Source organism: Epargyreus clarus, unplaced genomic scaffold (assembly GCF_041222505.1).
Source record: "Epargyreus clarus isolate Ecla_fem2 unplaced genomic scaffold, WU_Ecla_fem_2.2 ptg000033l, whole genome shotgun sequence".
Taxonomy (NCBI): domain Eukaryota; kingdom Metazoa; phylum Arthropoda; class Insecta; order Lepidoptera; family Hesperiidae; genus Epargyreus; species Epargyreus clarus.
In genome coordinates, this window is record NW_027332238.1 from 2601616 (window position 1) to 2618674 (window position 17059).

The window sequence follows — 17059 nt, forward strand, 5'->3', positions numbered from 1 at the left end:
GAACAATGCCGAGATGCGCAGTTAAGTGGTGCGAAAACAGGAAATCGAAGAACAAGTGTGGAGAAATATTGTTTCGTTCGTAAATGATCTAAAAACTACATGTCTTTTTAATATTTTTCAAACACGAAAATAGATGACAGTGACAATTTCAATTGTCAAAACTGGTTACATTTTCTTGTTAGGAGTGAGTAATCTGTACTAATCTATGCGTCGAATAAATAAACTCTCTTTTTTGGGAAGATGGTTAAATATGAAGAAAATTTTAAAATGACATGAGAAAATATAAGTACTTTGTTTTTTTTTTGTGTTCTTGCGTTTTTGTGGTCACAAAAGATAAAAGAACAATGTAAAGATAAAAAAGATACGTTTCTTTTTTATTAATTATAATTAAATATAATTTAATAATAATATTTTATAACATACTGCTTTGCAAGATAAATCGCACAAGTAAATGTTATTTTTTTGCGAATTTTGTGGCCACAAGATAAGATAAGAAAAGATAAAGATTAAGTTCAGTTTTTGAAATGTTTTAAAGAAAAGTCACATATGAGTTATACGTATATCTAATCTCCCCACTGTTAGGCAAATTTTTCCCACGATGTAAAAATCTTACATGGCTAATTAAAATTTTTGTCTCAGTTTTGGGCAAATTTTGCCCATTACTGGGGTTGTTAAAGGCAACTTTTTAGGGTTCCATACCCAAAGGGTAAAAACGGAACCCTATTACTAAGACTTCGCTGTCTGTCCGTCTGTCACAGGGCTCTATCTCTGGAACCGAAATAGATAGACATTTGAAATTGTTACAGAGGATGCATAACGGTGGCAGCTATAACAACAAATACTAAAAATAAAATAAAGTTGAATATTAAAGGGGGGCATTTTGCCCACGCGTGGGAGAATGCCCAATATTATTTGTACGAGATCTCAGTCAAAGTCAAAAACCAAAGTCAGATTGAATTGTAAATTTTGAAAAATCTATATGTTTATATAAATATATGTATAATTATTAATATTTAATAATTTGTAAACGGTTCCGGGTTTGATGCCCGGGGAGGCAATGCAATAAGATAATGAGATGAGATTTATGTTTGTGTGTAAATCCACCTACAAAGGGTGGAAAGTGTATCTAAAAAATGTGCTACAAATGTGAAAAGTATAGTCCGCGCCAAACTTCTAGTCCGCTCCTAACTGCTAGTCCGCTCCAAACTGCTAGTCCGCTCCGAATATAGAAATGAATCGCGTCGCCATAGCAAATTGTTAGACTACACCTGCTCGCAACTTCAGAGCGGACTAGTAGTTTGGCGCGGACTATACAACAATATTAAACAGGCTGGTGCGTTATTGTAGTTCTTATATCGTCTTAAGTGTAGTACTTTTGTCTTGGACGGTTTGTTGTGTCAAGCACAGCTGAAGATTACTTTACATTTTGTAGTACTTTTGTGTTTGTAGTACTTTTTTCTTGGACTGTTTCTGTGTAAAGTATACCATGAGACGCCTTTTTGAAGTTATACTCCTTTGGGCGTGTCTGTAAAAACAGATTGGTGTGGGTCGGAGTTGTGCGCCGATGTAACACATAATTACTTTATATTTTTTCGATCGTTTGTTCAGTTAAAAATTGAATTCATAAATAAAAAAATGTTTATAAGTATAATATATAGGGTGAATTTTTCAAGTGCGCCAAATCCGAAACTAAGATATATCCGAACTATAAGGATTAGCGAAAAATGATGAAAGGAATTACGAGGCCGATTTTAATAGAAATTAAAAATGCGTCATTAGTTTTTTACAATATCTTCTTTAGCCGGGAATCGAACGAGTTCATTTTGAAAAAAAAATACACCCTTTGTATTATACCATCTGAAAGTGTCGCTTATAAGGATTAAGGATTAAAGAAAACGCTCATTTTTAAGAAAATAAAGTTTTGTCAATTTTGATCAAAAAAAAATTTTATGAACTCGTTCGATTCCGGTCTAGGGACGGATTAAAAAAAAAAACTAATGATGCAGTTTTAGTTTTTATCAAAATCGGCCTCGTAACTCCTTTCAGCATTTTTCGCTAATCCTTATAGTTTCGGATTTGGCCCTGAAGGCGCATTTGAAAAATTCACCCTGTATATATTTTCTTTCTTTCTTTCTTTCTTTCTTTACACCAAAGAAGTGTAACTTCTTACACTTTGAATTATTTTTAGGTCTGACATTTTTAATTAGTAGTTTTAATTAAGAGAGTAATTATTTTTCGCTTTAATACGCACCAAAGTTTTTTCGAAATAAGACTAAAACCTGCCCATAAGAATTTTATTTTTTGAAAATAATAATAATAATAATGTGTAAATAATACTCTTTAAGTAATATTGTTTGTAGAATGGTCTCAGAGTAATAGTATAGCTGACTTCCTTTTATAGTGAAGTTGCATGCAGTCCACCCGATGGTAGTCCGCGCCAAACTGCTAGTCCGCTCTGAATATAGAATTGAATCGCGTCGCCATAGCAAATTGTATGACTGCACCTGCTCGCAACTGCAGTTTGGCGTGGATTATAAGTGGCTACTGCCCATGGACAACTGTATCAACCTCAGATAGGATAATTCTAGCTGAGATTGATCACAGTGTCGCTACCCCTGAGGACTAAGGAACGCCTCGGATATGTATCTCTCTTATCACACTTCAAACCACAACACAGCAGCGCTACACTGCTGTTATAACAGAAATAGGTGTGATGGTGGTGCCGGAGCAGCGCCACACTGCTGTTATTAGACAGGTGTGACAATGGTGTCTCCGGAGTCGAATAACCTTTGAAAAATGGATGTGTTCTGGTTTGAAGGGTGTGGTAAGGGAGACATACTTATCCGAGGCGTTCCTTAGTCCTCAGGGGTAGCGGCGTATCTGTAGCCGACCTCAGCAATCTAATCCTATCTGGGTATCCTGATGGTAGGGCAGTAGCTTATCAGGTGGACTGCATGCTCGCCTGCTACTCCTATATTATATAGGCAAGCAATACTCAATCGGTAGTCAGCGGTACTCGTGAGATATTGATGTTGTGTGAGTGATTAGGGTTCAAAAACTTGTGAGGATCCCTTCGTGGTTTTGCGACACTACCGCCACTTATCTGCTAAAGTGTAAAGGTCTTGTTTGAAGGGGGGGAGGGGGACAAGGGGGTCTCAGGTCTGATGGGGGTCGAGGGGGACAAAGGCATTCCAGCTTAGTCCTCAGTAATAATTTATGTAGCCGACATGTATCTGGTCTGAAGGGGAAGTGGGGGGAGGGGGGGGGGATAGAAAGCAGTCTGGTTTGAAGGGTGTCGTTAGGGAGACTTATACGAGGCGTTATTAATAATTAATCTTGGATAGATTTACCTATAATAATACCTATTAATAACGGATAGTACCAGACATTATCAAATTTCGATCATTGATCAATGGATAGATCGGATATTAATAACTAACTTCAGTCATCTGGGGTAACAACGCTGTGGCCGACGTCAGGTAGGACTGCAATCCTATCTGAGATTGATTACAGATGTACTTACTACTTACGACAATTGCAACCATCAGGTGGATTGGCTCTTATTAAAGAAAATAGTGTGACAGCGGTGCCCTCGTAGAACCACGGGGTTCCTTTAATAGTACTTATCATTCGGTGTTGATGTAAGAGATATAAGATACATAAAACATACGTTAGTTGTAAAGCCATTGTGAATCTTACAGTCATATGTTGATTATGTCATACATTTAAGGGGGGGGGGGGGGTAATAATAGGGGGGGCTATAATGTTAGTCTTAAATCAGAAGGGGTAGAATTTAATAGATTGGGTGTTAAATGCATTATGGTAGGGTAGAAAGTGTATGGGGGTAGGTGATATACATGGTGAAAAGATTGTCGAATAATGCTGATAGGAGTTACGAGGCCGATTTTGATAGAAACTAAAACTGTATCATTCGATTTTTGAAAATCGATTTCCATAGGCGGTAATCGAACGAGTTAATTTTGAAAAAAAAAATACACCCTGTATTATTCCATCATCGGGTAGTGTCGCTTATAAGGAAAAAATTCTGGGAAGTAATGATAAGTGATAAACTAAAGGAAAAGGCTCATTTTGAAGAATATACACATTTTTCTTGTTACATTGGCAGCTAAGTTCACGCCATTTGCGCGAATATAGAGTGTGTTATTTTTCGAAATGAACTCGTTCGATTCTGTAGGAAAATTGTTTAGGAAAAATTAATGATTCAGTTCTCGTTTTTATCTAATTCGCTCTCGTAACTCCTTTCAGCATTTTTCGCTAATCCTCATAGTTTCGGCCCTGAATGTCCACTTGAGAAATTCAACCTGTATATAAAAAGTAAAGTCCGCGTAAAACTGCTAGTCCGCTCTGAATATAAAAAATGAATCGCGTCGCCATAGCAAATTGTATGACTACACCTGCTCGCAACTTCAGAGCGGACTAGTTGTTTGGCGCGGACTATATGTGTGTAAATGTATGATGTATTCAACAAATGACTTCTATGAAGTAGTATGACTTCGATGTGGGTAGTTTAAGAACATGAACAATATGTTATGTGGGGTAGATATAAAAAAAATTGGGGTAAAATAAAAAATATATTTTGTAACTCTACTTAAAATATCAGCGTGATCTGTAAACAGCATTTATTTGGAACGTTAGGCGTTCCAGTATAGTCGAAACTTGTGGTCGAACTTTGTGGATTGATTCCGGTACCACCGTCACACCTATTTCTGTTATAACAGCAGTGTAGCGCTGCTGTGTTCTGGTTTGAAGGGTGTGGTAAGGGAGACATACTTATCCGAGGCGTTCCAGCTTAGACCTCAGGCGTAGCGCATCTGTAGCCGATCTCAGGTTGTAATCTAATCCTATCTGGGGTTTATTACAGATGTCCATACAGCAGTAGCTTACCATCAGGTGGATTGCGTGAAAGTAGTTTCCATATCTTTGATTGTTTTGATTTTTTTTACAAAACATTATTTTTTTTATAAAGGAGTATTTTATATACTATTTATTTCGAAATTCTCACGGTAATATTAAGGTTTAGGTTTTTTGGTAATATAGGAGTAGCGGACGAGCATGCAGTCCACCTGATTGTAAACTACTGCCCTATGGGCATCTGTAATCAACCCCAGATATGATTAGACTTCTACCTGAGTTCGGCCACAGATATGCCGCTACTGAGGACTAAACTGGAACGTCTCGGATTAGTTTGTCTTTTACCACACTTCAAACCAGAACACAGCAGCGCTACACTGCTGTTATAACAGAAATAGGTGTGGCGGTGGTGCCGCCGGAGTCGAATCACAGAGGGTTCAACTTTCAAATGTATGTATTTTCTTAAGAAAAATACACGTATATATTTTAGGTAAAGTTACAAAAATGAAACTACATATATTATTGTATAATAATAAATATTTTTCTCTCTATTATTGTAATAAGGAAGCATTTATTTAAATTAATTATTATGATAATAATATCGTTACATTTAGCAATATATTACAGTCCGAGTAAAACTGCTAGTCCGCTCTGAATATAGAAATGAATCGCGTCGCCATATCAAATTGTATGACTACACCTGCTCGCAACAACTTCGGAGCGGACTAGTAGATTGGAGCTATAACACATTATCGATAATCAATCTATCGATTTACTTATCAAAGATCGTAAGACAATGTCTCGTATTAAGGAAATATAAAATGGATCTTTGTTACGCAAACACTAGATAGATTGAATATCAATAATGGATTTAAGGGTAGGGATTATTAATCGTCGCAGGTTTAATGGAGGGGGTGTACAGTGTGACATGTTGTGACAAGTGGAGGGGATGAATGACGTCACCAATAATATCTTTAATGACATAAGAATGTTATTTTTTTTTAAAAGATATGGATAATTAGGGTAGTTTTGTGAAGTTATATTAAATTTAAAGCCGTAATAAAATATGGGTGTTACTGGGTTATGTGTAGGGTGGAGAGGGGTTGAAATAAAATCTGGAGGCACGGTAGTGCCTCCGCCAAGTCGAGCCAAATCTGATTTAATAGAATAATGTTGTAACTATGATTTTCTTAAGTGACGTCACAAGTTACAATATAGTGACATGGATAGGGAAGGTATATTGGAATAAATTAAATGTGTCGGTAAATAAATAAATAAAGTAAATATTAATATTTCAAGGTAACCGTTTCCGTAACACACATAATAGTTTCTGTAACATCATCATCAACCCATCACTGTTCCACTGCTGGGTCTCTTAGAATGAGAAGGATTAGGCCATAGTCCACCGCGCTGGACAAGTGCGTATTGGTAGACTTCACATACTTTTGAGATGTTTTTTTTAAGATCGCTCATGTATGCAGGTTTCCTCACGATGTTTTCCTACACCGTTAAAAGAAGTCATAGTTAATTTTTAATACATAACTTTGAAAAATTAGAGGTTTTTGGAATTTGAACTAGGGATGGCGATCTGAGAACGATCATTGTAATCGATCTCTAGTAATGAATCGATTCAGTGAATCGAATTTTCATCCGAGAAAATCGATCGATCTTTTTCGGAAAGAATCGCCATCCCTAACTTGAACCTCGGACCCCTCGATCGTGACGCTGTGTTTCAACCTCTAGGCTATCACTGCTTTATATTATAGTGCGCGCCAAACTGCTAGTCCGCTCCGAATATAGAAATGAGTCGCGTCGCAATAGCAAATTGCAGATATTAGCGGAATGAAGACAGTGTGGGTCTCCCCGGCACTCTCCGCTGCCGGCTCTCGCCCACGGGTACATAGCTGCGTTAGTGTGCCTTACGTTACGGAGTATATGCTGAAATGAAATGAAATGAAATATATTTATTTTGTATAGGCCAACGGCGGCACTTACAAATTGTCAGTTACAATATTTTCTTAAACTACTACCGGATCGGAACGCGACCTCTACTGAGAAGATCCGGTAAGAAACACAGTGGGTTTGTCTCTTTTAATTTTAAAAATAATTATTCTCATTTTCATTTTTTTTTAAATGCCATTAAATTAAATTAATGCTAACTAAACCTTCAACAACTTCAGAGCGGACTAGCAGTTTGTCGCGGACTACCTTTTTAACTATTTTTTCGTTCCAAAGTTAATCTGGTCATTGTATTTAACCGATCGCCAAAAAATAATTTGAGACTGTTTTATGATTTCGTAGATTTTAAGGTTTTATTCACTGTTTAAGCTTTAATTTTTTTATTTTCTATATTTTCATGGAAATAGAAAATTGTCGACCTCCCTGAAGACATAAAAATCCTATTAAATGATGAACTATGTATTCTTATATAAGGTTATTTTGCATAAGATCTATTAGAATAAAATGAAAAAAATAAGAGTTAATACTCAAAATATCAACTTCTATACTTATTTAGACAAAAACGTTAATTAAATTTACCGATTTAGGTTTTTATATTTTATTTCTGTTATAACAGAAGTGTTAAGCGCTGCTGTGTTCTGGTTTGAAGTGTGGTAAGGGAGTTATACTTATCCGAGGCGTTCCTTAGTCCTCAGGGGTAGCGGCGCGTCTGTGGCCGATCTCAGGTAGGAATGTAATCCTACCTGGGGTAGATTATAAATGTCCATGGGCGGCAGTAGCCACTTATTATCAGGTGGACTGCATGCTCGTCTGCCACTCCTATATAATAATAAAAAACTGTTAAATTTAAAAAATTACTCTCTAAAACTCCAGGAAGCAACCACTCACAAAAAATCTTAAAATACCACTTGGTTTCGAATATTTTGGATAAGAACACGGACATTTGATTTATGGCATGCATTTTTGTAATTTAAGATAAAATACTATACCATAAAATATAAATTGACAAACTTTTCTGTGCTGTTGCGGTTTTCAGAAATAACTTTGTCTATGGTCTGCTGTCAACTTCATTAATGATTTTTTTACGTTAATTAATAAAATTACAAACTTAAAAAATCAGAATTTATGGTATATGTCAATAAAATGTCAAATATTTTTACCACGCTTTTATTTGCTTGACCTGTATGTATGTAACGGAATCTTGAACTCGTTTTTTACCCACTTTGAACGGTCCGATTAATTTAAAATTTTGCACAATTATCAAGAACCGATGACAATACACAATTTAAATAATTTTATCCCATTGACCTCATCAGGATCGTCAGGAATCAGGATTAACGATTTTCCTTGTGCGATTTTAGCGTGGTTTTTTGGTTTTTAAACTACAATTATGATTGTTAAAATTTTCCACTTTTTAGGTAAGTTTTGACAAGCTAGCAATGTTGCTAGTTTGACAAGGTAACTTTTGACAAATTAGAAACATTGCTAGCTTGTCAAAAGTTACCTTATTAAAACAACACAATAACAATAATAGCTAACAGACACACACAGAAAAGTTTGTCGGAAGTATTATAATGAAAACTATGTAAATAAATAATTTGATGTGTATTTGATCTTTAGATATATGTACCCTGTTTCATTTAATGAATGTGAACAAATATTAAAGATATTTAAAAACGAAACGTCTTTTTCTTTTGTTCCCTACCCAAAAAGTAAATACATCCCAATAGGGATGCATTTACTGCGATTTAATGAAATCTGCGTCCGTGCAATTAGTACCTAATAACTAAGCTTCCGCTGTCCGTCCGTCACAAGACTCTTATCTCTTGAAGTGTAATAGACAGTATGGATTTATTAGTGGTCGCTATAACAATGAACACTAGAATGAAAAGTTGAAAATAAATTTGAGTTGCCATTCAAGAAACTGCTATTTGTCGGCGTTTTTCGCCACTTTTTTTCTTATTAAATTGAAAACGGTAGATTAAATTTTCACAATGCATATACTTCTATGGCTGCTATGATATGAAATACTAAAATATGAGCCGCATTTATTATCTTTAAATCATACCAATCGGTAGCGTCGTTACATAATCTCTGGACATACATAAAATAATATATGCGAAGAATAGATCACGTCTTTCCTTTGGGAATTCGTTTAAAACATGTTACAACAAGCAGTAGGTCTTAATTCTGCTCAGCCTACCACCATCTTTTAAAAACCATCATAGTTCAGGAAAGTTTTATTTCCTCCTTAAAACAGTATAATATTCCGTCATACAAATTTGAACAAACTTAAACCCTTATTAATTTTTCGCGTATCCATTGTATAAGACCAACTGAAATTGTCATATTTTGCTTAAAAAGTTAAATTTCCTGCAAAAAAGTAAAAGTATCTGTTGTTAACCTTATACTACTTTAAATAAACTTTCTTATCAAAGTATGATTAAAATAATATTGTTTTAAGAGATGGTAGTAACCCCCAGATATCACAAGACAGCATTATTATCTAAAGTTTTCTGTTATCTATTTCTGTTATATAAAGTACGAGCTTTTGTCCGCGGCTCCGCTCGCGTTACGAAGTAATATTTTCATCCCCTATTTTATCCCCTTGCGGGTAGAATTGATCAAAATCCTTTCTTAGCGGATGCCTACGTCATAACATCTACCTGCATGCCAAATTTCAGCCCGATCCGTCCAGTGGTTTGGGCTGTGCGTTGATAGATCACTATGTCAGTCAGTCACCTTTGAGTTATATATATGTATTTAGATAAATTAATTCGAACAATAATAGAGGAATTTAAAATCAATTACCTATAATTATCAGGTAGGCAATTATCCTATTCCCCTTCTTAATTATGAAAAACAGACTTATTTGAATAGCTGTTCGAAATATATTAAGTGGCTTGTATAAGTTAAATATTAGTTAATTAAATTTTCATACAAGTAGCGTAAATTTAAAATAAACAACCCATTTATTGATTTTACTTTTCGTGACGTCAATTCTTTGTTTCTCAATTTTGAAAACATTTGCCTGTATTTTACGTAGGTTATTTCAAGGTCTTAAACTTATTGCTAACCCAAAAATTCACAGCTCGAAAAAGCGTGTTTTTAAGTTTTCTCAACACCTATTTAGTATTAACTTTGTTTTTAATTTTTAATTTACATTAGTTACTGTATAATTATAAGTATTTATATCAAGTATGTGAATTATTTATTTAGTTATAATTATATTTTAAATTTACACTTGTGTTTTATGTATTACGTAGGTAGTCTTTTAACTATTATTTATTTGCACCCTACCTATTCTTTTATTTATTTATTTATTCTTAAACACCATTACATCTATCCTTACAGGCTAAACACCCAATACGATAGAGAGGCCTTATTTTAAATCCTTACTAATATTATAAATCCAAAAGTAACTCTGTCTGTCTGTCTGTCTGGTTGTCTCTCCTTCACGCCTAAACCACTGAACCGATTTTAATGAAATTTTGTACTAAGATAGTCTGAGACCCGAGAAAGGACATAGGATAGTTTTTATCCCGGAAATCCCACGGGAACTAGGGATGGCGATCTAAGATCGATTAATCGGAGAATCGATCTTTTGGACCAAAAAAATCGATTATTTTAATCGATATTAGTAAAGATTGAATCGTAAACTATGCATTTGATCAAGTGATGATCTTTAGCAAAGTTATTGTCCATGAGCCCACGAAGGTGTCAGAATTGGTACGACCAATTTTCGCCAGATGGTGCCACTGTCATTCCAATGAATATCATTTCAGTTTTATGTATGTTTGTATGTCATATTATTTTCTTTTAAACGCAGGCGAAGCCGCGGGCAAGAACTAGTACTTAACTAAATTCTTACCTACATTCCTACTTCATTAAACATATTATATGAAGCACAACTATTGCGAATTCACTCAAGTTGCATGAAAATACGTCAAGTTGTTCATGCGCCTGGTTGAGTGTACAGAGTGCTCGAGTAAGAGGTGACTTAGCCAATAGCTCGGTCCTGGCTGTCGGCACGGCCAGCAGGGGCGGGCGCCGGCGTCTACACACATAGTCCTCTGGAGCACAGAGCTCCAGGCGACACAGTACCTCCGGATTATGAGCTACACCGCGCAACAATTTGACTAAATACGCGATTAGTGCGAACTCTCGGCGTACTCTGAGTTGATTGTAACCCACCATTCCTAACACGAACAATGTGGGGTACATTAACGGGTAGTATGGATATACACCGTATAATTTATTGTACAGATGCCTCGCAAATTTATTTTGAACTCGCTCCAACATTGTTACATATTTTGCTTCATAAGGGGCCCATATGACTGCACTGTGTTCCAGATGACTCCTGATCAGTGAATCATATAACACCTTGATTGCGGTAACGTTAGTCATGCCTCGCGACTGCCTCAAAACAAATCCTAGGTTTCGGTACGCCTTCTTACAAACATTAATAATGTGTTCGCGAAACCTAACTTCACGGGTAATGGTAACGCCAAGATCACGTACCTGTGTTACTCTCTGTAGCGGCTCGGAGCCCATACGATACTCGTAAGGCAGGCCGGCGCGTGCGCGAGTAAAGGATATCACCGAGCATTTGGAGATATTAAAATAGAGCTTGTTTTCACGGCTCCACTCTGTTATCCGATTTATGTCGTCTTGTAGTCGTTCACAGTCCCTTCTTTCTTTAACCTCGAGCAGCAATTTAAGGTCGTCCGCAAATAACAAACATGTGCCATGTTGAACGACTTCTGGCAAATCGTTAATCATTATTATAAACTCGAGAGGCCCCAAATTGCTGCCCTGGCTCACCCCTGACCTGGTGTATTATGGCTCAGATAGGAAACCATTAACATCAACATATTGTTGTCTATCCCTCATATAGTTGGCAAAAAAATTTAAAAAAGGGGTTCAGGGGGCAACACATGGCCAACCCCAGGTAGGAATCTAATCTCATTTGGGGTTGATTACGCAGTCCATGGGCGGCAGTAGCTACTTACCATCAGGTGGACTGCATGCTCGTCTGCTACTTCAATAGTAGGTATATAAAAATACTTTGTCTAAAAAACAGCAAAAATCAACATCCTCGTTATCCATCCACCCTCATTATCATTTGCACTATACCTACGTGCTGTGTTACACCCGTACTTAGGAGACATTGAAGTGAAGCAGATTGTATGAATAATCTTAGGATTAGGAAAATATTCTTTAAGCTGGATTTAGAAATTAATTATCACTTGTTTTAACGGTGAAGGAAAACATCATGAGGAAACCTGCATACCTGAGAAATTCAAAGGTATGTGAAGTCTACCAATACGCACTTGTCCAGCGCGGTGGACTATGGCCTAATCCTTCTCATTCTGAGAGGAGACCCGTGCCCAGCAGTGGGACAGTAATGGGTTGATGATGATTATTTGTGCTGCTTACAGATGTCCATTGGCGGCAGTAGCCACTTACCATCAGGTGGATGCATGCTCGTCTGCTACTCCTATAATATAAAAAAGTTGGTACGCAGGAATTGTCAAACTTCGATGTGAAGATGGTAGAACCCTCTGTAGTTCGACTCTGGCGGCACCACCGTCACACCTATTTCTGTTATAACAGCAGTGTAGCGCTGCTGTGTTCTGGTTTGAAGGGTGTGGTAAGGGAGACATACGAGGTACTCCAGCTTAGTATGTACTCAGGGGTAGCGGCACATTGTTTGAATTTTTCACGTAGGAATCTAATCCTATCTAGGGTTGATTACAGATGACTATGGGGTATAGTAGCGTCTTACCATCAGGTGGACTGCATGCTCGTCTGCTACTCTTATTTATAAAGGTAAGAAAAAAATCTTTGGAAGACAAAATTGGCCTTTTAAGTAACTGAGTATAATTATAAAAAAATAATTTAAGAAATACCTACCAGAGATAACAAATAGCATGCAGCTATAAATTAAATATCTTCAAGTAATTATTATATTATATTTTAAATTTATGGTACCGAATGTAGACACGGCTGATGTACATTACAATATTTTTCGTAGAATTACATTAATTTAAACGTTAAGACCCCTATTTATATCTTTAGATCTTTCTACCTAATAACAGCAGTGTTAGGCGATGCTGTGTTCCGGTTTGAAGGGTGTGGTAAGGGAGACAGACTTTTCCGAGGCGTTTCAGCTTAGTCCTCAGAGGTAGCGGCGCATCTGTGGCCGACCTTAGGTGGGGACCTATCTGGGGTCAGTGAACCTATCTGGGGTTCATTACAGATGTCCATACGGCAGTAGCCACTTACCATCAGGTGGACTGTATGCTCGTCTGCCACTCCTATATTATTAAAAAAAAAGATATTAAACGTAACGATAAAATCATATTATTCTATTCAATATTTTGCCAGGCACAGCCCCCGTGTCTGCGCGGTCACATTACGTAACATATATGAAATCAAATCAAATCTTTTTTTAAATTAATAATAGGTTTTTATAGAGCACTTTTGAACGTCAATACAACTACCACTTCACAAGGTGTTTCGTTATGGAGAAGAAGCTTAATTTTTTTATAAATCTGGAGGCACGGCAGTGCCTCCGCCAAGTCGAGCCAAAAGAAGCGGCACGGCCGTATATGTTAATTTGTGAGAATTAACTAATGACTATATAAATTCAATGGTTCAACTCTAGTGGCACCACCGCCACAATTATTTCTATGTAATAACAGTAATACATCTGTGATTGACCTCAGGTAGGAATCTCATTTTATCTGGGATTGATTACAGATGTTAATGGGCGACAGTGGCCTCTTACCATCAGGTGTAGCATACACACATAGATTAGTAAAGATACTTCGCCGCCTTGAAATTGAATGAAGCCACAAACGGCTTATTTTAGTAAGTTCTTTTTTTGAATTCTTGACAAATAAAAACATTTTTAGAGAAATTTTACGAATAAATAACTAATACTGCGTAATTAACGTAATAAATAAATAATTATTTCAAATATTTTAGGGACATTTTAGCACGGAGACGTGGCAAAACTTTTTTACGCAACTATTTCAATTCTCAAAACTGGGTACATTTTCTTGTTAGGAGTGAGTAATCTTTACTAATCTTTGCATACACATAAAACTATACACTGGCAGTGGCGATCTGAGCAAAAATTTAGGTGGTGCGCCATTTTTTTACTTTATAGTTACGGCATATAATATGTACTTCTGTTATAGACGAATAGCTTAAGTTTTCGCCCCATGTATGTTTTTTCGGCGCCCTTCATATGACAGCGTCCGGTGCGGTCGCACCGCTCGTGCCGCGCTAGGGCCACTCCCGTACACTGGCTAATTCCTCACGATGTTTTCCTAAGCCGTTGTACACTAAATAAAAGCAACAATCATGAGAGATGGGTTGTACTAGGTAAATTTGGGACTAGGTATGCCTGTTCCTAGTATTTAAAAATACGTGATCCAGAAACCTGTTCCACCTAGACCCATAAAGTCTCATTAGTTAGTACAATTACTACTACTTGGACTAGGTACTTATTCTTGGACTAGGTACATATTTAAACTTGGACGAGGTCCGTCCTAGTCCGCTAAAATACCTAGTCCCTAAACCTGTTCCAGTATATACGCCTTACCTCTAACAATCATAAATACAGAGCAAAAAGGTAAGTGTCATTACAATTATAGGTGAAGACAGTATGCTAATACAGAAAGCGAGTAACATAGCTGTAGGAGTAGTATTATCATAATTACAGTGTATTAAAAATTTAATATCACGAATTTAAAATTTAATTAATTATTTATATTAACAGTTTAAACATCTAATTTTTGCCTTGTGGTTCCGGCGGCGAATAGACCACCCCATGCATGCCCGTGGGTGTCGTAGAAGCCGACTAAGAGCATCTACCGGGTAGATGGGCAGCAGCGTCTACTCGGGCATTTAACATTCTACTGCGACGGTCCCACTGGTTGCTGGGTCTGACTGGCGTAATTCCCAAAGGTGTCCCGCTTGGTGGTAAGGTCTATTCGTGGGATCTGCCTGGCTAGCTACCACCCTCAGGCCGGAGCCTACCGCTAATAACGACTCGTCGTGTTTCGGTAGTGCGCCTGGGAGCCAGTTCATCCCCTTATCCCCCCCTTCACATCCTCTTGTGGTGCTTTCGACGGCGTACCTCTCAGGTCCAGTAGGTCTCTTTAAGCGTCGTTGTTCCCGGGGGCGTGGTGTGTTGGCGCGGGGGCCAGGGAGACCCGGTGAAACAGTTGTCCGCTGGCCTCCCGCCGGTTAGTTGGGGACCTGAACCCGGATAACACCGTCAACCTCTGGCCCGGGAGGCTGTCCCGCCAACGGGCGAAAAATCCCGTTGCACGATTACCCTGCCGGAGTAAGAGACCGGAGTGGAGCCGGGTAGTCCTTCACGGGGAGCGGGGCCCTTCCGTCCCCCGCGCCAGCATCCCACATTACCTCTGTGAACACGGCACTACGAGACCCGCACTTTGTCCCGTGAGGTGGCGACGGAGCACCGCAAATCCATTCTAATTCCTACGCTCTTTAAAAAACCACCATGAAACGGCAGCTAAAAAGGAAAAAGTTATACACAGCGGCGTCCTCCTCCACTCTTACTATGCATATTTGCAGCATTAGGGGGCTCCATTCCAATCTGGATGCTGTCCATCACTATCTTGAGACGGCAAAGTCGGCTTTCCCCTTTTTGACGGAGACGCAGATATCACCCTCGGACGATACATCGTATTTAGATTACCCCGGCTACAGTTTACAACATGGTTTAGGCGTCGAGCCGGGGTATGTGTGTGTGTTCGGGGTGATATCTGCTGCCGCCGTCTCAGCTGCCTTAAAAACAAGGATATCTATCTTTGTTGTGCGTGCGCATAGATATTGGGGGGCAGACCCACGTCTAGTCGTATATAGGTCCCTATATAGGTCCTATAGTGGAGATGTTGAGACAACTCGTTTATTCGAGTACGCAGTGGGCGACTGAAAGAAAGCTGCAGCAGTATCCTTCGGCGGAGTTGGTGATTCTGGATAACTTTAATGCCCACCACATTGAGTGGCTGTGCTTCCGAACTGACTTTGTTAGAAGAATTACGTATGAGTTCTCTTTGAACCTTTGAGTCTGCGGAGGGACATAAGTTCTCTCTGTGTGTTCTACCGGCTTTACAATGTTGTGTGTTCAGAGGAACTGTTTGACCTGGTGCCTACGTCACCATTCCTCCATCGCACCAATCGCCGAATCCTCATCAACTGGACTCGTGGCGGTCCTCCACGGTTCGGTTTGCATGGACGTTCTTGCCACGAATGTGTAAAATGTGAAATGAGCTTTTTCCTGATGTATTCCCGGAGCGCTATGACGTGGGGCTTTTCAAATAAGGGGCAAAAAGAGCTCTCCTTCAAAGACGGCGATGCATTGGCAACTCCTCTGGTGTTGCAAATGTCCATAGGCGGCGTTTACCACTTTCCATCAGGTAGCATGTCTGCTTAATCATTAGTTTAAACAATTAAAAAAAAATCTCTAATACCATATACTTAAAAACCAGAGGGGCATGCCTAGGGTTAAACCTCGGACCACGGATTGAAAGTTTCTTACCACTATCACTGCTATATGATTGGGCACAGATTTTGACAATAATATTAATAATAATGAAGACACAAATCACTTGTGAAACTTACGCAAAGTTTGCAAAGATGTAATCACAATCGCGTCGCGATCAGTGGCGGATTTACCAGCAGGCTGAGTAGGCTTCAGCCTAGGGTGGCAGATTTTTGGGGCGGAAAATTTGGGGACCGATTTTTTTTTTGCTACCTCATAGAAATCAAAAAGATTTTTGCATGACGGTTTTCTGCTCTTTTGATGCCTTACAGATAGAAGTCTGCAATAAATGTTGCCGATTACTTTGTTTTGTCACTTGTCATTGCATATTCCGAGAGTAGCAGACTTCCATATTCTGTAAAACAGCTAGTTCGCCGCCCCAACCAGTAATCGGCCTCTGTACCCTCTACCCACATTTTTTATGAGTGAAAAGAGCGAAATTGCAGAAAATGTATTTTATGTATTTTCCTCTTCTTACTATCAACCCATACATGCTTGTCCTACTACTGGTTGGAGCATGCGAAATAAATGGTTTGTATATAATTTTGTGACATAAATTCGAATATGCTTAGTAAATAATATAGCGAAAAATTTGAACGATTTCAATCTTATGTATAAACTATTTATTTATTTATTTTATTT